Source organism: Mobula birostris, chromosome 20 (genome assembly GCF_030028105.1).
Source record: "Mobula birostris isolate sMobBir1 chromosome 20, sMobBir1.hap1, whole genome shotgun sequence".
Lineage (NCBI taxonomy): Eukaryota > Metazoa > Chordata > Chondrichthyes > Myliobatiformes > Myliobatidae > Mobula > Mobula birostris.
The window spans coordinates 57407360-57433354 of NC_092389.1; the positions used below are offsets into that span (position 1 = coordinate 57407360).

General features: G+C 46.5%; 1 protein-coding gene and 1 pseudogene across 1 annotated transcript in view; both read left to right on the forward strand.

Moving 5' to 3' along the window:
* LOC140185000 (uncharacterized) overlaps positions 1-25995 on the forward strand; it is a 435439-nt gene that overhangs the window by 175942 nt on the left and 233502 nt on the right. The window lies entirely within an intron of this gene.
* Positions 12406-24787, forward strand: LOC140185224 (zinc-binding protein A33-like; annotated as a pseudogene).

The following is a 25995-nucleotide window of genomic DNA, read 5'->3' on the forward strand; positions in this document are numbered from 1 at the left end:
CCTGAAGACTTGAAAATTGCAAATGTCACTCCACTCTTCAAGAAGGGATAAAGGCAAAAGAAAGGAAATTTAATAGGCCATTTAATCTGACCTCGGTCGTTGGGAAGACATTGGAGTCAATTGCTGAGGATGTGGTGTCAGGGTACTTGTCGACAAATGATAAAATATGACATAGTAAACATGGTTTCCTCAAGATAAAATCTTGTCTGCCAAATCTGCTGGAATGCATTGAAGAAATAACAAGCAGAATAGACAAAGGAGAATCGGTTAATGTGTTGACAAGGTGCAACACACAAGGCTGCTTAACAAGGTACGAGACCATGGTATTACAGAAAGATTCTAGCATGGAAAGAGCAGAGGCTGACTGGTGGAAGGCAGAGTGGGAATACAGGGAGCCTTTTCTGGTCAGCTGCCGGAGACTAGTGGTGTTCCACGGGGGTCTCTGTTGGGCCAATTCTTTTCACGTTACATGTCAATGATTTGGATGATAGAATTGACGGCTTTGCAGCAAAGTTTGCAGACAATATGAAGACAGGTGGTGGGGCAGGAAGTTCTGAGAAAACAGAAGGGCTACAGAAGGACTTAAGACAGATCAGGAGAATGAGCAGTGAAGTGGCAGATGGCATACAGTGTTGGCAAGTGTATGGTCATGCACTGTGGTTTCAGAAATAAAAGGGTTGACTAAAAGGGAAAGAGACAGAAGGAGAGACCGGTAGTGATAGGGGATTCGACAGTGAGGGGAACAGGCAGGAGATTCTGTGGATGTGAGCAGGACACCCCGATGGTAAATTGCCTCCCAGGTGCCAGGGTCAGGGACGTCTCAGATCACATCCACAACACTGTGGAGAGGGAGGGGGAGCAGCCAGATGTCTGGACACATATTGGTACCAATGACATAGGAAGGAAAAGCAATGAGGTCCTGAAAAGAGAATTTAGGGAGCTGGTAGATTGCTGAGAAACAGGAACTCCCGGGTAGTAATTTCTGGATTGCTGCCTGTGCCACGTGCCAGTGATGGCAGAAACACGATGATTTGACAGATAAATTGTCAAATTTGACAGATGATTCGAAGAAGGAGTCTGAGAGTCTGAGTGGGAGTGCTGAGAAAGACATTTTTGAAATTTTCGTTATTTTTTTTCTCCAACGGCGTTCTGAGAGGCGGGACTGCGCAGGCGTGTGACGTCGGGCAGTGCAGCGCGGCAGATTTAAAAGGAACAGAGCCTCATAGAGCGGGCAGCGGAGTTTGCGGGCTGCGGAGTGAGCCGGGAGCAGAGTGAAGACTTAAGGGCTTCGGCTCAACGGGTTTAGGCGGAAACAGGCGAGGCGAGGGAGGTTTGGCATTCATTTTCTGTTGTTATTTGAGGAGAGGGGCAGTATGAGTGTGAGGGCAGTTTGCTGTTCTCGGTGCCGGATGTGGGAGGCCCTGGAGTCTACAAGCCTCCCGGACGTCTACATCTGCACCAAGTGCATCGAGATGCAGCTCCTTAGGGACCGCGTTACGGAACTGGAGCTGCAGCTCGATGACCTTCATCTGGTCAGGGAGAGTGAGGAGGTGATAGAGAGGAGCTGCAGGCAGGTGGTCACGCCAGGGCCACAGGAGGCAGACAAGTGGGTCATGGTTAGGAGGGGGAAGGGGAAAGGTCAGGTAATAGGGAGTACCCCGGTGGCTGTGCCCCTTAACAACAGGTACTCCTGTTTGAGTACTGTTGGGGGGGACAGCTTACCCGGGGGAAGCGACAGTGGCCGTGCCTCTGGCACAGAGGCCGGCCCTGTAGCTCAGAAGGGTAGGGCAAGGAAGAGGAGGGCAGTTGTGATAGGGGACTCGATAGTAAGGGGGTCAGATAGGCGATTCTGTGGACGCAGTCCAGAGACCCGGATGGTAGTTTGCCTCCCTGGTGCCAGGGTCCGGGATATTTCTGATCGTGTCCAAGATATCCTGAAGTGGGAGGGTGAGGAGCCAGAGGTCGTGGTACATATAGGTACCAATGACATAGGTAGGAAAAGGGATGAGGTCCTGAAAGGAGAATATAGGGAGCTAGGAAGGGAGTTGAGAAAAAGGACCGCAAAGGTAGTAATCTCGGGATTACTGCCTGTGCCACGCGACAGTGAGAGTAGGAATGCGATGAGGTGGAGGATAAATGCGTGGCTGAGGGACTGGAGCAGGGGGCAGGGATTCAAGTTTTTGGATCACTGGGACCTCTTTTGGCGCAGGCGTGACCTGTACAAAAAGGACGGGTTGCACTTGAATCCTAGGGGGACCAATATCCTGGCAGGGAGATTAGCGGGGGCTACTGAGGTGACTTTAAACTAGAATGGTTGGGGGGGTGGGAATCAAATTAAAGAGGCTAGGCGTGAAGAGGTTAGTTCACTACAGGGGGATGGGAACCAGTGCAGAGTGGCAGAGGGGTGTAAAGTGAGGGTAGAAACAAAAAGTACTATGGAGAAAAGTAAAAGTGGCAGGCCGACAAATCCAGGGCAAGCATTAAAAAGGGCCACTTTTCAGCATAATTGTATAAGGGCTAAGAGAGTTGTAAAAGAGCGCCTGAAGGCTTTGTGTGTCAATGCAAGGAGCATTCGTAATAAGGTGGATGAATTGAAAGTGCAGATTGTTATTAATGATTATGATATAGTTGGGATCACAGAGACATGGCTCCAGGGTGACCAGGGATGGGAGCTCAACGTTCAGGGATATTCAATATTCAGGAGGGATAGACATGAAGGAAGGGGAGGTGGGGTGGCGTTGCTGGTTAAAGAAGAGATTAACGCAATAGAAAGGAAGGACATAAGCTGGGAAGATGTGGAATCGATATGGGTAGAGCTGCGTAACACTAAGGGGCAGAAGACGCTGGTGGGAGTTGTGTACAGGCCACCTAACAGTAGTAGTGAGGTCGGAGATGGTATTAAACAAGAAATTAGAAATGTGTGCAATAAAGGAACAGCAGTTATAATGGGTGACTTCAATCTACACGTAGATTGGGTGAACCAAATTGGTAAAGGTGCTGAGGAAGAGGATTTCTTGGAATGTATGCGGGATGGTTTTTTGAACCAACATGTCGAGGAACCGACTAGAGAGCAGGCTATTCTGGACTAGGTTTTGAGCAATGAGGAAGGGTTAATTAGCAATCTTGTCGTGAGAGGCCCCTTGGGTAATAGTGACCATAATATGGTGGAATTCTTCATTAAGATGGAGAGTGACATAGTTAATTCAGAAACAAAGGTTCTGAACTTAAAGAGGGGTAACTTTGAAGGTATGAGACGTGAATTAGCTAAGATAGACTGGCAAATGACACTTAAAGGATTGACGGTGGATATGCAATGGCAAGCATTTAAAGGTTGCATGGATGAACTACAACAAATGTTCATCCCAGTTTGGCAAAAGAATAAATCAAGGAAGGTAGTGCACCCGTGGCTGACAAGAGAAATTAGCGATAGTATCAATTCCAAAGAAGCAGCATACAAATTAGCCAGAGAAAGTGGCTCACCTGAGGACTGGGAGAAATTCAGAGTTCAGCAGAGGAGGACAAAGGGCTTAATTAGGAAGGGGAAAAAAGATTATGAGAGAAAACTGGCAGGCAACATAAAAACGGACTGTAAAAGCTTTTATAGATATGCAAAAAGGAAAAGACTGGTAAAGACAAATGTAGGTCCCCTGCAGGCAGAAACAGGTGAGTTGATTATGGGGAGCAAGGACATTGCAGACCAATTGAATAATTACTTTGGTTCTGTCTTCACTAAGGAGGACATAAATAATCTTCCAGAAATAGTAGGGGACAGAGGGTCCAGTGAGATGGAGGAACTGAGCGAAATACATGTTAGTAGGGAAGTGGTGTTAGGTAAATTGAAGGGATTGAAGGCAGATAAATCCCCAGGGCCAGATGGTCGGCATCCCAGGGTGCTTAAGGAAGTAGCCCAAGAAATAGTGGATGCATTAGTGATAATTTTTCAAAACTCGTTAGATTCTGGACGAGTTCCTGAGGATTGGAGGGTGGCTAATGTAACCCCACTTTTTAAAAAAGGAGAGAGAGAGAAACTAGGGATTTATAGACCGGTTAGCCTAACATCGGTGGTGGGGAAACTGCTGGAGTCAGTTATCAAAGATGTGATAACAGCACATTTGGAAAGTGGTGAAATGATTGGACAAAGTCAGCATGGATTTGTGAAAGGAAAATCATGTCTGACGAATCTCATAGAATTTTTTGAGGATGTAACTAGTAGAGTGGGTAGGGGAGAACCAGTGGATGTGGTATATTTGGATTTTCAGAAGGCTTTTGACAAGGTCCCACACAGGAGATTAGTGTGCAAACTTAAAGCACACGGTATTGGGGGTAAGGTATTGGTGTGGGTGGAGACTTGGTTAGCAGACAGGAAGCAAAGAGTGGGAATAAACAGGACCTTTTCAGAATGGCAGGCGGTGACTAGCGGGGTACCGCAAGGCTCAGTGCTGGGACCCCAGTTGTTTACAATATATATTAATGACTTGGGTGAGGGAATTAAATGCAGCATCTCCAAGTTTGCGGATGACACAAAGCTGGGTGGCAGTGTTAGCTGTGAGGAGGATGCTAAGAGGATGCAGGGTGACTTGGACAGGTTGGGTGAGTGGGCAAATTCATGGCAGATGCAATTTAATGTGGATAAATGTGAAGTTATCCACTTTGGTGGCAAAAATAGGAAAACAGATTATTATCTGAATGGTGGCCGATTAGGAAAAGGGGAGGTGCAATGAGACCTGGGTGTCATTATACACCAGTCATTGAAAGTGGGCATGCAGGTACAGCAGGCGGTGAAAAAGGCGAATGGTATGCTGGCATTTATAGCGAGAGGATTTGAGTACAGGAGCAGGGAGGTACTACTGCAGTTGTACAAGGCCTTGGTGAGACCGCACCTGGAGTATTGTGTGCAGTTTTGGTCCCCTAATCTGAGGAAAGACATCCTTGCCATAGAGGGAGTACAGAGAAGGTTCACCAGATTGATTCCTGGGATAGCAGGACTTTCATATGAAGAAAGAATGGATGAACTGGGCTTGTACTCGTTGGAATTTAGAAGATTGAGGGGGGATCTGATTGAAATGTATAAGATCCTAAAGGGATTGGACAGGCTGGATGCAGGAAGATTGTTCCCGATGTTGGGGAAGTCCAGAACGAGGGGTCACAGTTTGAGGATAGAGGGGAAGCCTTTTAGGACCGAGATTAGGAAAAACTTCTTCACACAGAGAGTGGTGAATCTGTGGAATTCTCTGCCACAGGAAACAGTTGAGGCCAGTTCATTGGCTATATTTAAGAGGGAGTTAGATATGGCCCTTGTGGCTACGGGGGTCAGGGGGTATGGAGGGAAGGCTGGGGCGGGGTTCTGAGTTGGATGATCAGCCATGATCATAATCAATGGCGGTGCAGGCTCGAAGGGCCGAATGGCCTACTCCTGCACCTATTTTCTATGTTTCTATGTTTGTATAAATGCATGGCTGAGAAGCTGGTGCAGATGACAGGGCTGCAGGTTCTTCGATAACTGGGATCTCTTCTGAGGGTATGACATGTTCAAAAGTGACCGGTTGCACCTGCAGCCGAGCGGGACCAATATTATCACGGGCAGGTTTGTTAGAGCTGTTGCGGAGGGTGTAAACTGACTTGGCAGGGCGGGGTGGGAATCGGAGTGAAAAGACTCAGATTAAGATGGGTGGTAAACAAGTGAAAACAGCGTGCAGTCAGACTGTCAGGAAGGACAGGCAGGTGTTGGGGCTTAGATGCAGCCAACAAACCATTAGGGATGCAAAATCAGAAAGGATACAGTACTCAAGCTGTTGTATCTAAATGCGCGTAGTATAAGAAATAAGGTGGATGATCTTGTTGTTGCAATATTACAGATTGCCACGCATGATGTTGTGGCCATCACTGAGTGGTGGCTGAAGGACGGTTATAGTTGGGAGCAGAATGTCCCAGTTTACACGTTATATTGGAAGGTTGGCAGAGGAGGTGATGTGGCTCTACCGGTAAAGAATGACAACAAATCAGTGGAAAGATGTGACAAAGAGTCAGAAGATGTTGAATCATTGTGGGTTGATTTAAAAAACTGCAAGGGTAACTGGACATTGATGGCAGTTATATACAGGTCTCCCAACAAAGCAAAAATTAGTGGGAAGATAGATGATTGGAACAGTTTTAAAAACCTACCGAGAGCAATTAAAAAATCATTAGAAGGGAAAAGATGAAATCTTAAACAAACTAGCAAATGATAACAAAGTGGATAGTAACAGTTTTCTCAAGTATGTTAAAAATAAAAGAGAAATGACAGTGGATATAGGACCGCGAGAAAGTGAGGCAGGAGAAATAATAACAGGGGACAAGGAGATGGCTGATGAACTAAATGAGTATTTTGCATCAGTTTTCACTGTGGAAGACACTAGATGTTGTAATGTGTGAAGGAAGAGAAGTGGGTGCAGTTACTGTTTCAAGAGAAAGGTGCTCAAAAAGCTGAAAGACCTAAAGGTACGCAAGTCCCCCAGACCAGGGGAACTACAGGACCCAAGGGTTCTGAAAGAGGTAGCATCAGAGATTGTTGTGGAATTAGAAATGATCTTTCAAAAATCAATGGACTCTGGCATGGTGCCAGAGGACTGGAAAATTGCAAATGTTACTCCACTCTTTAAGACAGGAGGAAGGCAGCAGAAAGGAAATTATAGACCAGTTTGCCTGGCCTCAGTGGTTGGGAAGATGTTAGAGTCAATGGTTAAGGATGAGCTGACGGAGAACTTGGTGACACAGGACAAGATAGTACAAAGTCAGAGTGGTTTCCTCGAGGGAAAATCTTATCTGACGAAACTGTTGGAATTCTTTGAGGAGATTACAAGTAGGATAGATAAAGGGGATGCAGTGGATGTTGTGTATTGGGACTTTCAGAAGGTCTTTGACAAGGTGCCACACATGAGACTGCTTACCAAGTTAAGAGCTTATGGTATAACAGTAAAGTTACTAATATGGTTGGAACATTGGCTGATTGGTAGGAGGCAGCAAGCGGGAATAAAAAACATCATTTTCTGGTTGGTTGCCAGTGACTAGTGGTGTTCTGCAGGGGTCGGTGTTGGGACCACTTCTTTTTATTCTGTATATTAATAATTTAGATGATGGAACAGATGGCTTTGTTTCCAAGTTTGCTGATGACCCGAAGATTGGTGGAGGGGCTGGTAATGTTGAGGAATCAGGTAGGATGCAGAATGACTTAGGCAGATTAGGAGAATGGGCAAGAACGTGGCAAATTAAATACAATGTTGTAAAATACCTGGTCAGGCACTTCGGTGGTAGAAATAAACGTGTGGAATATTTTCTAAATGGGGAGAAAATCCAGGAATCTGAGATGTACATGGACTTGGGAGTCCTTGTACAGAACACCCTGAAGGTTAACTTGCAGGTTGAGTTGGTTCGGTGTTGAGAAAGGCAAATGCCATGTTAGCATTCATTTCAAGGGGTCTAGAATACAAGAGCAGGGATGTGATGCTGAGGATTTATAAAGCACTGGTGAGGCCTCACCTTGAGTATTGAGGCCTCCCAAGTCCATGTTTTGGCCCCCTCATCTGAGAAGGGATATGCTAGCATTGGAAAGGGTTCAGAGGAGGTTCACAAGGATGATTTCAGGAATGAAAGGTTTATCATACGAGGAATGTTTGATGGCTCTGCGTCTGTACTTGCTGGAATTCAGAAGGATGAGGGGGGTGGATCTCATTCAAACCTTCTGAATGTTGAAAGGCCTAGACAGAGTAGATATAGAAAGGATGTTTCCCATGCTGGGAGAGTCCAGGACAAGAGGGCACAACCTCAGAATAGAGAGGCGCCCTTTCAAAACAGAGATGCAGAGAAATTTCTTCAGCCAAAGGGTGGTGAATTTGTGGAATTTGTTGCCACATGAAGCTGTGGTGCCAGGTCGTTGGGTGTATTTAATGCAGAGATTTACAGCTTCTTGTTTGGACATGACAGCAAAGGTTACGGGGAGAAGGCCGGGATCTGGGGGTTGAGAAGGAGATTTTAAAATAAAGGATCAGCCATGATTGAATGGTGGAGCAGACTCAATGGGCCAGATGGCCTAATCCTGCTCTTATGTCTTATAGTTCTTATAGTCTTATGGACTATTTTCTAAATGGAGAGAAAATTCAAAAACTGAGATGCAAAGGGATCTGGGAGTCCCTGTGCAGGACTCCCTGAATGTTAATTTGCAGGGGTCTGTGGTGAGGAAGGCATATGTGATGTCACCATTCATTTGAAGAGGACAAGACTATAAGTGCAAAGATGTAATGCTGAGTCTTTATAAAGCACTGGTGAGGCCTCACTTGGAGTACTGAGAGCAGTTTTGTGTACCTTATCTTGGAAAGGGTGAGCTGAAAGTGGAAAGGGTTCAAATGCTGTTCATGAAAATGATTCCAGGATTAAATGGCTTGTTATATGAAAATCGTTCGATGGCTCTGGGCCTGAATTCACTGGAATTCAGAAGACTGAAGGGTACCCTAATTGAAACCTATTGAATACTGAAGGACCGTGATGGAGTGAATGTGGAGAAGGTGTTTCCTCCGGTGGGTTGTCTAAGACCAGAGGACACAGCCTCAAAATAGAGGGGTGTCCTTTCGGAACGGAGATGAGGAGGAATTTCTGTAGCAGAGAGAACTGAGTCTGTGGAAATCCTCGCCCCAGGCAGCTTGGGAGGCCAAGTCATTATGCATATTGAAGACAGAGGTTGATTGATTTTTGATTGGTCAGGGCATAACGGGATACGGGGTGGAGGGTGCGGCAGAAGATACTGTAGCTGCAGACAGGAAAATTGGATCAGCCGTGATGAAATGGTTAAACAGACATTATAGGGAAAATGGTCTCATGGTCTAATACAAGAATAAAAAGCGCCTCTGAAGGTATGTGGGGCCCTGTTGAGGGCCAACATGGAACACTGTGCACAGGTCTGGTCTCCTTCCCAGAGACGGTCTATGGGATAAATGGAATGAAGAATTTTCCCAGATTGATTTCAGGGTTGTGGTTGTGACCTCAGGGAGATTACACTGACTGGGCCTGTCTCAAAACTAGAGAAATAAGAGGTAGTCTGACTGAGACAGACACAGTTTCACAGGGTTTTGACAGGGTGCGGAGTAATTTCCTCACCCAGATTGTGGGAATATTTGGAATTTTCTTCACAAGGTTTTTAAATTCAAAAGGCCAAATTTAGGAGCTCTGCGATGCTGGGGACGTTGCAGGAAAGTGGCGCTGAGGTCAAAGATCGGGTGTATTCTGAGGAAAGGGTAGGACAGGCGCAACGGGCCGAATGGCCACGCCTGCTCCTGTTTCTTATTTTCTAAAGCACGAGTTTACCTTTGTGCCTTGTTCTCCCTTGGATTTCAGCCATTCGGATTGCACAGGGGAGCGGTGAGAGCTCCGGAGATCCATCGGCAGCCGCTGAGGGGCAGCTCCCGTCTCCCAGCAGCAGGGGACGAGTCCAGACAATAGGCCCCGTTCCTCGGCGGGGAAAGGCCGGACGCCCTCCGTGTAGCTGAAACATCTCACGGAATCTCCGCCAGTCACTTCAGCTCTGCCTTCGAAAGGATTCAGGACCCGCCGGTGTTGCAGCCGAAACCCGAGGCGCAGCTCCCAGTCTCCGGCCTCACTCGGTCCCGGTTCCGGACTCCGGCCTGCTTCCAGCGCTCAGCGTCCCGCCCATTGACACCCCTCAGCCAATGAGAGCATCTTTCTCCTAGAAGCGATCGCTGATTGGCTGAGAGTTTGTCTGAGGACGGGCTGCTGCCGGGAGACGGAGATGTCAGTCACAGTTTGTTCTCAGAATCAAAGCAAGTTCTCCGAGGCTCAAAGTTCAAAGTAAATTTTATCATCAGAGTTTAGATAAATCACCACATACAATCCTGAGAAGCATTTTCCTGCGGACTTACTTAGAAAAAGTACAGAATAGTAACCATAACAGAAGCAGACAGTGAAAGATCAACCAGAGTGCTGAATGTAACAAACGGTACAAATGCAAATATGGAGAAATAGCGATAAATAACAAGAGATGAAATAACCGCAGCGGCTGCCGATGGATCTCTGGAACTGTCACCGCTCCCCTGTGCAATCCGACAGGCTGAAAGCCAAGGGAGAACAAGGCGCAAAGGTAAATACGTGCTTCAGAGAATGAGAAACAGGAGCAGGCGTGGCGATTCGGTCCTTTGCGCTGTTCTGCCCCTCGCTCAGAACATGGCTGATCTTTGACCTCAGCGCCACTGTCCTTCAACGTTCCGAACATCGCTGAGCCCCTAAATACGCCATTTGAATTTAGAAACCCTGTGGAGAAAGTTCCAAATATTCACCGCGCTCTGGAAGGGGAAATTTCTCCTCATCTCAGTCATTCCGAGGTGACCACGGATTTTGAGCCTGTGATCCCTGATTCCACTGCCTAGCCAGGAGAAACGTTATTCCTGCCCCTACCCTGTAAATACCCTGTGAGACTGTGTCTGTCGCAGTCAGGAAGCTACTCCATGTGAACCTTGTGATAATGAAGTTGGTTACAGTTCTTTCAGACCAGCAGCTTTGAGCACAAGGACATCAGGCAGTGGTCAGTACGGAATGTCCTGCAGTTACTGCGGGAGAAGGACTGGATGGACACAGTGGAATGGTTCCCTGAGCAGACAGTCCAGACCATCTGGCAGAATGTCTCATCACCAGATCTCACCAACAGGCACCAAGACCTTAGCTGTCCGGCGGCGAGAGGGGCCTCCCAGTCTGATCCTTGCTGCATGCCCGGAGATCACTCCCACAGCGCGCTGCCCCGAGATTACTGCAGTGGAGACGAGACGGTCACTCGGCTCTTTGCGGACTGTGGGCTGGTGAAGATGTGTGGAGAAAGATGCAAGGGCCTGTGCCACAGCAGCTGCGTTACAGAAGGATCACTGATCTTCGGGCTGTTCCCTGGACGCACAGGAAAACGGACAGCAAGTGCTGCTGGAAGATCATCAACTCGGTGAAAGACGCCAGGAAATTGTTGGTCTGTCATCATATCGAGATGTCCGGAGAGCAGGGGTTTCCACCCTGGGGTCCAAGGTTAATGGAATTGGTCTTTTGCATAAAAGAGTTGGGGAATCCCTGTCGTGGAGGAATGCTGCCGACTGGCACATTCCAGGCTGCAGGGACACCATTGAAACTATAGAGATCCTCTAGTACTGGACCGGGAGGGGCCGGGTCGGCTGAGGAAGCCTCCCAGTTAGTGTAGGAGTGAAACATCCCCGGGGGGGGGGCACATGCGCGACAACAGTCCTATCGGTTTTACCGAATGTAAAACACTAAACACGGCATAGACGACAAATGTAAATTCTTTGGGGAAAGGCACTGCACGTTTTATCATGCTGAATATTTTATATAAAGCTTACTTTGATACAAAGAAGTATCAGCATCTGATCTGTGTCCAGAGTGAGGGAGACTGGGCTTCTGTTGGAGACGGGACTGACATGGGTTCAGTCACGAAGTTTTTCACACGAAGGGCTGTTGAAATCAGGACCTCGCCGAAAACAAATATCATTTTCCACCCTGTGACGTAGAATGTCCAGTGCTGTGCTTTTTCCTGCAGCCACAGGTCGGTCATCACCACTGCATAGCACAATATTCTCTCCACATCCCCACTCACCTGACATGAACTAATTTAATAGTTATCGTCACTGTTCACAAATCCACCGTTTTACGCTCCACTCTGACTCTCTTTAGACCTGGAGAAAGCTTTAGAAAAAACGAGCTGCTGGAGGAACTCAACGGGTCACGCAGCATCTGTGGAGGGAAATGGACAATCGATATTTCGGGTTGAGAAAGTCCAGGTGAAGGATCTCGACCCGGAAAGTTGATTGCACATTTCTCTCCATAGATCCTGCCTGACCCGCTCAGTTCCTCCAGCATCATGTTTCTCACCAGAGATTCCAGCATCTGCAGTCTCTCATGTCTTTAGAACTCCCCCCGAGCCCTGCCTCAGACTGAACCAGGCTCTTCTCTCCGGCTTAATTTCTGTTCAGCTTTTTCAGCCCATCACGCCCACTAGGGCACAGGCCGCCAGCAGCAGCCCTTTTAATTTAGAAAACTTGAGGAGAATACTCCAAATATTCACTGCACTGTGGGTGGGGAAATTTCTCCTCATCCTCAATCCGAGGATGATCACACGACTTCAATCGTCTTCCATGTGAAGGTCCTCCGGATCGCAGCGATGGGGCCTTTGGAGATTCAGTTGACATTTTTGTCGCACGAGGTTTTTACGAGATGGGGTTGCTGTCCGTATAGCCAACCCTTCTCCGCTCGTAGCCGGGCTTAGACAGTCCATGGCCGCGTTTTCTTATCTGTTGCCTGTTTAATGTGTTTTTGATCCCACACTAAACATAGAAATGGCCAGAATTTCCACTGAACACATCCAGCAAAACCATGTTCACCCCCCGCGTCTGCAGCGCGTGTAGTGGACAATCGCGGTACTGCAGGGGATCGGCAGCTCCCCGAAAGCGGAAGCGTTCTGAATCAGGAAGTGCCGGGAGTTAACATGGCTTCGAAAGCACCGGCCGAGAGTTTAACCGAGGAGGTAATTTGTCCTGTATGTCTGGATTTCTTCACTGATCCGGTTATCCTGGAGTGTGGACACAACTTCTGTCGCTCTTGTATAACACGGTGTTGGGAAAGGGAGGAGAGAAACTCCTGTCCGGAATGTAGAGAGGAGATTGCTGATCGCACCCTCAGGGCCAATCGGGCCTTAGCAAATCTGGCTGAAAAAGTTCGAAATCTAAACCTGAATCCGAAAGGGAAGGAAAGTAAACTTCACTGCGAGGAACATGAGGAAGAACTGAAGCTGTTTTGTGAAACGGACAAGTCGCTGATCTGTGTGATCTGTGCAGTGGCGGAGGAACACAGAGAGCACCGCTTCAAACCGATTAAAGAAGCTGTTAAAATCTATATGGTAAAAACTAACGTTAATGTAATACTTAACACATTTCCTTTCTCCTATATGCCATCACACGAGCCTCCATAACCAACACATCATTCTCTGCAACTTCCGCCGTCTCCAACGAGATTCCTGCATCTATCCATCCCACAGCCCATCCCACACCCCACAACTCTCCGCTCTCTGTAGGAATCGCTCCCCGGACCGTATCGCCCTTATCCACTCGCTCCTCCCCACTGATCTCCCTCCTGGCTCTGACACCTGGAAGCGGGACAAGTGCTACACCTGACTCCTAACCTCCTCACTCGTCACCATTCAGGGCCCCAAACAGCCCCAGCTCCTCCCGTTTCTTCCATGGCCGATTTTCATCTCGTATCAGAATCCTTCTTCAGCTCTTTGCTTCTTCCACCTGTCCCCTCTCAGCTTCTCACTTCATCACCCTCCCCCACGTTCCCCCTCACGTTGTCTCACCCGTCACCTGTCAGCTGGTTCTCATCCCCAACCGTTTTATTCTGGCTTCTGCCCCATTCTTTCCCAGTCCTAATGAAGGGTCTCATCCCGAAACGTCGAGTGTTTATTTCCCCTGCATAGATGCTGCCTGACTCACTGAGTTCCTCCAGCATTTTGTGTGTGATGATCGGGTTTGATCACCTGTTTCTTATGATCCATCTTTGTTTCGATTTCCTTCTCTCTCTGACTTCCAGGATCAGCTTAATTCTTCATTAGACTCTCTCACAAAAATGAAATCAGACTTCCAGGAAAAGGAGCAGCAACAGAACGAGAAGATTTCCGGAGTTCGGGTGAGGCTTTCTGAGTGGAATTTCTGATATTACTGTATAGTTTTGCTCCCTTTAATGCAGAATAGCCGAGTATCGCAGCTCCAGTGACCTGGGTTCGATCCTGACCTCTGGTGCTGTCTGTGTGGAGTTTGCATGTTCTCCCTGTGACTACGACAGTTTCAGACACATTCCACGGACATGCTGCATGAATAGTTAAATACAATTAACCCTGTGAAGGTGGGGGAGGGTGTATGTGAATCAGGTGGGAGTTAATGGGTCAATGGGGAGAATAGGTTTCAGGAAAACGTAAGTGAATGGGGTTGATGGGAATGTTTCAGAGCTAGCATGACATTAATGGACCGAATGGTCTCCTTAATGTCATAAAGAAACACACATAACAATACAGTAAATTCATCTTCACCTTTCATTCGACAGGAACAGTCACACAGCCTTCAGTCCCACGTCACATCCCAGTTTGCTGAACTGCGCCAGATTATCACTGAGAAAGAGCAGAGTTTACTCAGGGATCTCAAGGAAGAAGAGAAGAGGATTCTCAATCCAATGGAGAAAAATCTTCGTGAGATTCAAGAGCATATAAGGTTAATTCAGGAGGAAATCACTGGGTTAAAGGAACAGATGGATCAAAAAGACAGTGTGATATTTCTGAAGGTGAGGGATTTTATTTCAGTTTGTTTCTGTCAAAGGGCACTAAATGAACAGTGGTATATTTGAAATAAACACAGCACAGCGGCCAATTCTAACAAGCCAATTGCTGCCGTTGGCGACGTCACACACATTGTTATGATTGTATGACGAGTCCTCCAGTCACTCCAATAACGACCTTCCAAAATGTCAAAAATATGTATTCAGTCCTTCATCTGCAAGATACAATCATGAAGCGATGAAACATCAGCGTAATTAATCATAAATTAATCAGCCACGGAGCGGTCAACAAACGATACGATATTGGTCCGTCCTCAGCTCAAAACTGCCCAGAACAAAGCACAAATACGTAACTTATGCCCTTCACTATTACCAGGCCCCCACACACGTGACTAGTTACTATAACAATCACGTAACACAGAAAACAATGCAGACAGGGCTATCAAAGACAGAAGACAGATGTGTCGCTCCTACACACAGCATTAATAAATGGCAGTAAACTGTTTTTCACTGGACAATTGATGCATCTATTCAGGGTTGTTGTTGTCCCAAAACTGGACTTCCACGACTTCTGTACATCCAGCACAGAATGCAAACTTCTCTGAAATAATTTATTCTGATCATAACACAGAGCTGCTGATTGTGTCCTTACTTATCACGTTAAATATCCTCTAAATCTCCAATTAGCACCCAGTTCCAGTCACAGGCTGTGAGTGTGTTTGGTGCGGTGGGTGTGAGGGTCTCTCTGTCAATCCGTGAAAACACAGAATGTGACCCACACATCAGACTTATCCTCTATATCTGGTTTTCATCAGGTTAGGGAAACATTCAATGTTTCTTTAATATTTAACATAAGTTTCACATTAGAGACGTAGAAATATAAACATTGAAAACCTACAGCACAATACAGGCCCTTCAGTCCAACATGTCCTTACTTTAGGAATTACCTAGGGTTTACCCATAGCCCTCTATCTTTCTGAGCTCCATGTGCCTATCCAAGAGTCTCTTAAAAGACCCCATCGTATTGGCATCCAGTACCGTTGTCGGCAGCCCATTCCACACATTCAGCACTCTCTACGTAAAAATATTACCCCTGACATCTCCTCTGTACATACTTCCAAGCACCTTAAAACTGTGTCCTCTCGTGCTAGCCATTTCAGCCCTGGGAAAAAGCCTCTGACTCCGATCAAGGCCTCTCATCATCTTATACAGCTCTATCAGGTCACCTCTCATTCTCCGTCGCTCCAAGGAGAAAAGGCCGAGTTCACTCAACCTATTCTCATAAGGCATGCTCCCCAATCCAGGCAACATCTTTGTAAATCTCCTCTGCACCCCTTCTATGGTTTCCACATCCTTCCAGTCGTGAGGCGACCAGAACTGAGCACAGCACTCCAAGTGGGGTCTGAACAGGCTCTTACATAGCTGTGAGATTACCTCTCGGCTCCTAAACTCAGTCCCGCGGTTGATGAAGGCCAATGCACCGAATCCCTTCTTAACCACAGAGTCAACTTGTGTAGCAGATTTGAGTGTCCTATGGACTGGGACCCCAGGATCCCTCTGATCCTCCACACTGCCAAGAGTTTTACCATTAATACCAAAGTCTGCCATCATATTTCACCATTATCTGGTTTGAACTCCAAACTGCCACTTCTCAGCCCAGATTTGCATCCTATCACTGTCACGCTGTAAACTCTGACAGACCTCCACACTATCCACAACACCCCCAAGCTTTGTGTCATCAGCAAATTTACTAACCCAACCCTCCATTTCCTCATCTAGGTCATTTATAAAAATCACAAAGAGAAGGGGTCCCAGAACAGATTTCTGAGGCACACCACTGGTCACCGACCTCCATGCAGAATATGACGTGTCCACAACCACTCTTTGCCTTCTGTGGGCAAGCCAATTCTGGTTGCACAAATCAATGTCCGCTGGGATCCCTTGCTGAAATCCATTTACACTACATCTGCTGTTCTATCTTCATCAATATGTTTTGTCACATCCTCAAAAAATTCAATCAGGGTCGTAAGGCACGAACTGCCTTTGACAAATCCTGCCTCTCAGGATCTTCTCCATCAAATTACCAACCACTGAAGTTGACTCACTCGTCTATAATTTTCTGGGCTATCTCTACTACCTTTCTTGAATAAGGGAACAGCATCTGTAACCCTCCAATCCTCCGGAACGTCTGCCGTTCCCATTGATGATGCAAAGATCATCGCCAGAGGCTCAGCAATCTTCTCCCTCACCCGCCCACAGTGGCCGGGGGTACATCTCATCCGGTCTCCATCATAAACAGGCCACTCGGTCCGTCATCCTCTAACAATTTCCCCGTTTCAGAATTCTCTTCCCACACCCAGCAACAGTGCCCTGAACTCCATGGTCCCTCACGTGTTTATCCAGTTTTTTTTTAGATGATGAAGACACGTAGTCCTCTTTCATTTTCATTTAGTAATGCATGCATTAAGAAATGATACAATACAGTTTTCCCATTACATTCAATCTCTGCTGTTCCGCTTCAACCACTCCAATGGCAGCGAGTTCCTCTTCACTAAATTTCTTCTGGGATTTATTAAAATCCATCTGAACTTCATCTTCCACAATCCTTCCCATAAATAGAGGTACATCCCTCACCCCTGCACACAATTAAATCCATCATTGATCTTAAATTCCTACATCTTATCACCCTAATGTCTATCCAGATGAAAATACACAACCTGTCCTGTCTTCTCTGTAAGTTTCATCCTCTCAGTAATGGTCTGACATTCAGGAACTTTCCCTGTAATTTAACCAGTGGTTCTGTATTGGTTGTGTTTGTGAGTTACTGTGGGAGTGGGAATTTTCAACACCTTGTCATGACTTGGATGAAATTCATGATGTGGGCCGTAAGTCCAAGTCTAATCAGATTTATGTTTGATTTATTTCAGGAGGAAGCTCGTCGGAACAGGAGGTAGGACATACTCTTTATTGAAAATCGGTATAGTTCAAACTAGCAGTTTATAACAAGTAGTTTAATATTTACAGGATTAATGACGATGTCCAGGAATTGTCAGTGACAGATGAGGCCCAACCGTTTGAAAAATTCCATCACCCCTATTTGTTAAACACAGTGCTGAGAGAAACACTTGATGCCGTTAATCGAGGTAAAACTTACAAAGATTCATTTCTCCTTGTTTAATTAAGTTCCAATTTGAAGTGAGAATCGTCTGTAATTTGGTTGTAGGGGGTAGGGTTGGGAACGAGTGAAGCGACAGGACTGATAGTAAAAATGCAAAGATATCATGCAGTCAGACTGTCAGATAGGGCGGACAGGTACAAGGACAAAATTGCAGCCAGCAGGGTGAGTATCAGTGCATCAGGGATGCAGAATAAAATGGGTAGCAGATACACTACACAAAGTGTTATATCTCAATGCATGGAGTATGAGAAATAAGGTGAATGATCTTGTTGCACTATTACAGATTGTCAGGTATGGTGTTGTAGCCATCACTGAATCGTGGCTGAAGGATGGTTGTAGTTGGGAGCTGAATGTCCAAGGTTACACAATGTATCAGTGGTATAGGAAGGGAGGGTGATGGGGTGGCATGGCTCTCCTGGTAAATTGGTAGAAAGATGTGACATAGGATTGGAAGATATTGAATCCTTGTGGATTGAGTGAAGGAACAGCAAAAGTAAAAATGACACTGATGACAGTCACATACAGGATCCCAACAGTAGCTGGATGTGGACCACCGATTACAACTGGAAATAGAAAAGGCTGATGAAAAGGACAATGTTATAATAGTCATGGGAGATTTCAACTTGCAGGACAATTGGGAAAATCCGGTTGGTAATGGATCTCAAGAGAGTGAATTTGTTGAATGCTGTGTGATGTTTTATCGAGCAGTTTGTCATTGAGCCTACTCGGGGAACAGCTCTGCTGGATTGGGTGTTATGTATTGAACCAGAGGTGATTAGGTAAAAGAACCCTTAGGACAGAATGCTCACAAGATGACTGAGTTCAACCTGAAATTTGATCAGCAGAAAGTAATGTTTGACGTTGTAGTAATCAGAGGATATAATAAATACAGTGGTCTGAGAAAGGAGTTGGCCAAAGTATATTTGTCAGAAATGGTGTCAGTTTCTGGCAAAATGAGGAAGGTGAAGGATAGACGTATTCCAAAAATCAATAAATACTCAAATGGCAAAATGGCTGACAAGTGAAGACAAGCTAATGTAAATGCAAAAGAGTGGGCACACAACAAAGTAAAAATTAATAGGAGCCAGAGAATTGGGAAGCTTTTAAATACCTACAGAGAGGAACTGAAAGAATGATTGAGAGGAGAAAAATGAAATATTAAATTGAATTGAACTGACTGTTACTTGCATTCTTCATATGAACGATCAGTAAAATTCTTTACGTTATGTCTCCGTCTCAATGTGCCATTTACAGTATCCGTGCTGGGTTGAGCGTCGAGCTAGCAACGCGGCCTCGTAAGAATAAGAAAGCCGGCTTAAAAAACGCCATCATGACAGCATCCCGATGACTCCACTCGGAGTTAAGGGCTTTCTTCTTCTTCTCTTCCTGATAAACTACATGTAGAACATGCTTGTCAATATAACGTAGAAATACAGTTACCTCAGCATGAGTTAAGCAGGCTGATGGCCTGGTGGAAGAAATTGTCCCTGGACTCTGTTGGGGTTTTTATGCTAGGGTACATTCCCCAGACGGTAGCAACCAGCACAGTTTGTGGTTGGGGTGACTCGGGTCTCCAATGATCCTTCGGGCCCTTTTTACACACCTGTCTTTGTAAAACAAGTGAGCAAACAATATCATATTGTTTTTCAAGTATTGTAAAAAATAAAATAGAGATGAGAGTGGATATAGGACCACTAGAAAATAAGGTTGAAGATATAATAACGAGGCACAAAGAGATGGCAGATGAACTAAATGAGTATTTTGCATCAGTCTTCATTGTGGAAGACAGTAGCACTGTGCCAGATGTTGAAGAGTGCGAGGGAAGAGAAGTGAGTGCAGTTACTGTTACAAGGGAGAAGGTGCTCAAAAAGGGACATAAGTCACTCAGACCAGATGAACTGCACCCTAGTGTTCTGAAAGAGGTAACGGTAGACATTGTGGAGGTATTTGAAATGATCTTTCAAAAATCATTGGGCTCTGGTGTGGTGCAAGAGGACTGGAAAACTGTAAATGTCACTCAACTCTATAAGTAAGGAGGAACGCAACAGAAAGGAAATTATAGACCAGTTAGCCTCACCTCTGTGGTTGGGAAGACATTAGTGTCAATTGTTAATTATGAGGTTATGGAATACTAGGTGACACTGGACAAGATAGGAAAAGTCAGCATGGCTTCCTTTAGGGAATATTTTGCCTGGCAAACCTGTTGGAATTCTTTGAGGAGATTACACGTAGGGTAGATAAAGGGGTTGTAGTGCATGTTGTATATTTGGACTTTCAGAAGGCCTTTGACAAGGTTGAACACATGAGGCTGCTTACCAAGTTAAGAGCCCACGGTATTACAGAAATGTTATTGGTATGGTCAGAGCATTGGCTGGTTGGTAGGATATACAATGCTGGAAAATTCATGGTCATGTACTTTGGTAGTAGACATAATATGCAGATTATTTTAAATGGGGAGAAAATCCAAAAATCTGAGATGGAAATGGACCTGGGGGTCCTTCTGCAGAACACCCTGAAGGTTAACTTGCAGGTAGAGTCATTTGTGGGAAAGGTAAATCCATTGTTTCAGTTCAAGGGGTTTAGAATACAAGAGCAGGGATGTGATGCTGAGGGTTTATAAGGCACTGGTGAGGCCTCACCCTGAGTATTGTGAACAGTTTTAGGCTCCTCATCTAAGAAAAGATGTGCTGGTATAGTTGAGTGTTCAGAGGAGGTTCACAAGGATGGTTCCGGGAATGAAAGGGTTATCATATGAGGAATATTTGATAGCTCAGTGCCTGTACTCACTGGAATTTAGAAAGATGAGGGGGGAATCTCATTTTAACCTTTTGAATGTTGAAAGGCCAAGACAGAGAAGATGTGGAAAGGATGTTTCCCATGGTGGGGGAGTCTAGGACAAGAGGGCACAGCCTCACGATAAAGGCGTGTCTATTTAGAAACAGAGTTTGAACACAGTATCAAACGTTGTGGGGAGATGGCCGGGGAGTGGGGTTGAGGAGGAGAGAAACAGGATCAGCCATGATTGAATGGTGGAGCAGACTCGATGGGCCAAATGGCCTAATTCTGCTCCTATATCTTATGGTCTTATGGTTATCAAACCACTACATTGAAGCATTGTGAGAATGAGCCCAGACACACCAACCAGCATTGACATTTTTCAAGATTTCATTTCGGGAGAAGCACACACAGCATAACCGGCCTGGCAAAACTCCCCCACACACATACACAAGAGGAATTGGCAGATTGTAGTCAGAGTCTCAGCAATGTACGTTGTTATTTCCCTCAGTAACCTGGAAACTATTCTCTTCAGACACGGTAATTTACTTATTTAAACAACTCACACTTGTCACACATTGTCAGCACACACCAGACATGTGATGACACACAGTGACATACAAATATTTCAATGTGCACACTCTCCCTCAATGTGTACACACAAACACACTGATATTTACCACAATCAACACATAAACACACACATAATATCAGAGTGTGACACACGGTCAAAGAGACAGGCACAAATTCCCATTTAGGAATGAAATCTGTGCTCCTTACCCAGTCTTTCTGAGGCATTGAGCTGCCCTCTGATGTGACGTCACATCAACAGTTCACAGACAGACTCCGGGGTGAGATTGCTCAGGATGATGATCTGGGAGGGTTTGATGGATGTTTAACCAACGACCCACTCATCCATCTGCAAGACTAAGATGTCTTCCTGAGCATGTCCCGTTTGTGTGTGTTTGCCCATATCCCTCTAACCATTTCCTATCTATGTACCTGTCCAAGTTTTTTTCACACAGAGAGTGGTGAGTGCGCGGAATGGGCTGCCGGTAGTGGTGGTGCAGGCGGAAACGACAGGGTCTTTTGAGAGACTCTTGAATGGCTACATGGAGCTTAGAAAAATAGAGGGCCATGGGTAAAGCCTAGGTAGTTCTAAGGTAGGGGCATGTTCAGCACAGCTTTGTGGGCCGAAGGGCCTGTATTTTGCTGTAGGTTTTCTATGTTTCTATTTTTCCTCATATTCAGGGAAGCGGAAATGCAGAGAATACCCCCAGTGTGGTCTGTAATTGACATCAAAGACCTTGCTTAAGTTCCTGTGGACAGTGTCGAATAGGCTGATGAATACAGGACTGAAGGTGTTATAGTTGAATGCTCCAGCATACGGAATAAGGTAGATGATGTTGTAGCACAGGTAGAGATTGGCAGGTATAACTTTGTTGGCGTCACTGAGTTGTGGCTGAAAGGAGATGCTGGTTGAAGCCCAACATCCAAGGATACACCTTGTATTCAAAGGACAGGCAGGTAGGCAGAGGGGATGGGGAGGGTCTGTTGGCAAAAAGTGAAATGAAATCCTTAGAGAGAGGTGACATACGATTGGAAGATGTTGAGTCATTGTGGGTAGAGTTAAAAAACTGCAAGGGTAAAAAGACCCTGATGGTAATTATATACAGCCCTCCAAATAGTAGCCTGGATCGAAATGGGATACAAATCACACCAGGAGATGGAAAAAGGGCACAGTGAAGGTCGGAATGGGGGGATTCAACAGCATGTAGATTGGGAAAATCATGTTGTGCTGCATTCCAGGAGAGGAAATTTGTAGAATGCCCCCAAGATGGCTTTTTAGAACAGATTGTGGTTGAGCCCGATGGGAGAAAGGCAATTCTGGAGTGGGATTTTTATAATGAACCAGATATGATTTGCGAGCTTAAGGTAAAAAAATTGTTAGGAAGCAGTGATCATAAAATGATAGAATTCACGCCAGAGTTTGACAGGGAGATAAAGTCAGATGTATCATGAGATGGAAAGGGAGATGAGTCAGAGAGGAGTAAAGTTAGTTGCAGAGGCTTGAGGGAGTTGCTGGGCAAAGTAGATTGGAAGGGGACACAAGCAGTGATAATTGCAGAACAACAAAGACTGGAGTTGACAGTTTGGGATGAAACCCTGCATCAGAACCCGTGTTGTTTAAGGGTCCCTGCAAATACTTCCCCTGTCCTAATGAGGGGCTGCGGGTGATGGGGTTGTGGGAAAGGGGACAAATGGATCCTCATCTCCATCTTTGTCCCCCTCCAGCTACTCGTTACGTCTATGCACACAGTTTGCCCACAGGCTTTGCATCCCTCCCTCACCTGGCTCTGGTTCAATCTGCCATTCATCTCTCCCCTACTGGTTCCTGTTATCACTCCCTTTACTGTCTCGAATCTTCACACTCCCCACTCACAAATGAATGTTAACATTGAATGAAGGGCCTGTTCCTGTGCTGTACTGTTCTATGTTCTCTGTTCCCTGTTCCCTGTTCAGAAGAATGAGACGAGATCTCAGGGAAGCACAAAATTCTTTCAGGAGTCAACTGGCAGCAAGGATGCAGCCAGGATGTTTCCCTGTCTGAGGAGTCAAGGGTCAGGGGTCACTGTCTGTTTGGAATTCTCAGCACCCGTCGGGGGAAGGGGTTTGGGGGTTCTTATCCATTCAGTTCACAGAGCCATCGCCGTACAGCATTGAAATGTGCCCTTCGACCCATCACCTCTGTGCTGACCTATTTACCCATCTACATTCATCGCATTGGCCAGCATTAGGTCAGTCTCCTTCTGTGCCTTGCCTATTGAAGTGTCTGTCCAAGTGTCTCTTAAACACAGAGGACTGGAGGCCTGTGACCTGCAGAGGTCGGTGCTGGGGCCGCGGTTGTTTGTCAATCATACTAATGATTTGGATGATAATGTAGGTGACATAATTAGTAGGTTTATGGGTGACACTAAAATTCATGGTACAGTGGACAGGGAAGAGAGTTAAAGCAACACTCACAACATACTGGAGGAACTCAGCAGGTCGGGCAGCATCCGTGGAAAAGATCGGTTCACGTTTCAGGCCGAAACCTTTCGTCAGGATGTAGAGGGAAGGGGCAGAGGCCCAATAAAGAAGGTGGGGGGGGGGCGGGTGGGAAGGAGAAGGCTGGTAGGCTCCAGGTGAAAAATCAGTAACGGAAAAGATAAAGTGGAAGGGGAAGAGGGTTATCTCTGTTTACAGGGGGCCCTTGGTCAACTGTAGAGATGGGTACAGGGAGAATGTTTTAAAATAGATCTTGGCAGGTACGTGGATAAGAAAGGTGAAAGGAATAATGGACAAATGGGACTAGCTCATTAAAGGAAGCTGCTCGGCACGAACAAGTTGGGCCGAAGAAACTCTGTGACCTCCTGATAATCCAGTCACCCAGCCCCTGCCCATCTTAATCCATCCCTATCCCGCTCTAGTTTCTGCTGTTTATCTCCCCTATGTATTTCCGTTCATGAGGGAAGATGTCGACCTGAAATGTAGACTGTCCATCTCTCTCCACACATGCTGCCTGACCCGTTCGGTTCCTCCAGCATTTTGTGTCTGTTTGATCGGGAAATCTCTGCTCTCCGTCCAGCGGAAACCCTTGGGGAGACTTTAGTTGTCCATCCGCTTTCGTCTTTCAAACCTCGGGAAAGGTTCCTGTCGGCCATCCGACCGCGCCTGAGGCCTAGCGGCCTTTCCACTGATCCCCGGGGCCGCGCTGACCGAGTCTCCCCCCGATCCCCGGGGCAGCGCTGCCCCAGTCTCCCCCCGATCCCCGGGGACTCTCTAATTCTCTGCTTCTCCCCCCAGTCTCTGTCACCCTGGATGTGGAAACGGCGAATCCGTGTCTCGAGGTGTCTGAGGATCGGAAGAGTGTGAGATGGACCCGGACCCTGAAGAATCTCCCTGACACCGGGAAGAGATTCACAGTCTGGGCTTGTGTGCTGGGATCGGAGGGATTCACATCGGGTATTCATTACTGGGAGGTGGAGGTGACGGGGAATCGGTTCTGGTGTCTGGGAGTTGCCGCAGAGTCTGTGGACAGGAAGGGATGGGTCAGACTGAGACCGGAGACCGGATTCTGGGTCATCGGGCGGGATGGTGACGTGTTACATCGGGATTGTGACGTGTTCCCCTCCCCTGGGCCCCGTCTCCCTGCCGGTCCCATCCCCGGGAGGGTGGGAGTTTATCTCAGTTACCAGTCCGGGACAGTTTCATTTTACAACGCGGAGACCAAGTCCCATCTCCACACCTTCACTGGGAATAAATTCACGGGGAAACTTTATCCTCTCTTCTGGCCTCGGAATGTAAACCAGTGGCTGAGAATCTGCTCCGGTTCCGCTCCGGGTCTGTAATCGGGTCGGGTCCTGGGACCGGTGTCAGGAGTAAAGTCCCTGTAAATATAAATGTGCGGAGAGTGAAATAAACACGAGATGAGAATTATCGATCCGTTAATTTTAACTCGTTCACCGCATCCGACAACGGAACAGAAACACCGCAGATTCAGCAGCAGCCGCGGGGCGGCGGGTCCTGAGCTCCCCCGGGTCCTAAAGTCCACCTTCACTGAGACAGGTTAAATGGGACAAGTGGGGGCGGTGCTGACTGGGGGAGGGTGGTCAGGGTGAATCTTGGTCAGACCATAACACACAGGAGCAGAATTAGACCGTTCAGCCCATCGACTCCGCCCCGCCATTCCATCATGGCTGATCCCGGATCCCACTCAACCCCATACACCTGCCTTCTCTCCATGTATTTTGATGGCCTGATCGATCAGGAAATGATCAACCTCCGCCTTAAATATACCCACAGCCTTGACCTCCACCGCAGTCTGTGATAGAGTATTCCACAGGGTCACTACTCTCTGGCTAAAAATATTCCTCCTGACCTCTGTTCACAAGGTCCCCTCAATGTTGAGACTGTGTCCTCTAGTCTGGGTATCCCCACCACATGAAACAACCTCTCCACATCCACTCTATCTAGTCCGTTCAACACTCGGTAGGTTTCAATGAGACTCCCCTTTCCTCTCTAAGATATGGGACCCAAAACGTTGATTAAACTCCAAGTACAGCCTAACTTGTGTCTTATAAATGCTCAGCATTATTTCCTTGCTTAAATATTCTATTCCCCTTCAGAGAAAAGCCAGCATTGCATTTCCCTTCTTTATCACAGACTCAAAATATGAAATAACCTTCTGGGACTCTTGCAGGAGAACTCCTAAGTCCCTGGCACCTGTGAATTTTCTGTCTAGTTAAATAATACTGAGTAATATTATTCCTTGGATCAAAATGCATGATCATATATTTCCCAACACTGTATTCAATCTGCCATGTTTTTAACACTTCTTCCAATTTGTCCAAGTCCTGCTGTAATCGTATTGCTTCCTCACTACTACCTACCCCTGCACCTTTCTTTGCATCATCCACAAACTTTGCCACAAAGCCATCAATTACATTATCTAAATCACTGACAAACAATGTAGCAGTCCCAACACTGACCCCTGAGGAACACCACTAGTCACTGGCAGCCAACCTGAAAAAGCCCTATTTATTCCCACTCGCTGCCTCCTGCCTGTCAGCCATTCCTCTGTCCATGCCAGTATCTTTCCTGTAATACCATAGGATTTTATCGTGTTCAGCAGCCTCGTGTGTGCT